A 306-nucleotide genomic window follows, 5' to 3' on the forward strand; every position below is an offset into this window, starting at 1 on the left:
CACACACACACTTCCACACCCACCCACCCACACATACACACACTTCCACTCCCACACACACACACACTTCCACTCCCATCCACCGCCCCACACACACACTTCCACTCCCATCCATCCCCCCCAACACACACATACACACTCCTTGCCCCCGACACACACACACACTACCGCTCCACACACACACACACACTCCCGCTCCACACACACACACACTCCCGCTCCACACACACACACACTGCCGCTCCACACACACACACTTCCCCCAACACACACACACACACACACACACACACACTCCCCCCCAAC

The 306-nt window shown here is 58.2% G+C and overlaps 1 protein-coding gene across 1 annotated transcript in view; it reads right to left on the minus strand.

Annotated features, from left to right (window-relative positions):
* The window catches only part of b3galnt2 (beta-1,3-N-acetylgalactosaminyltransferase 2), a 253,648-nt gene that overhangs the window by 194,829 nt on the left and 58,513 nt on the right, over positions 1-306 (minus strand). The window lies entirely within an intron of this gene.

Source organism: Rhincodon typus, chromosome 5, assembly GCF_021869965.1.
Source record: "Rhincodon typus isolate 14 chromosome 5, sRhiTyp1.1, whole genome shotgun sequence".
Taxonomy (NCBI): Eukaryota; Metazoa; Chordata; class Chondrichthyes; order Orectolobiformes; family Rhincodontidae; genus Rhincodon; species Rhincodon typus.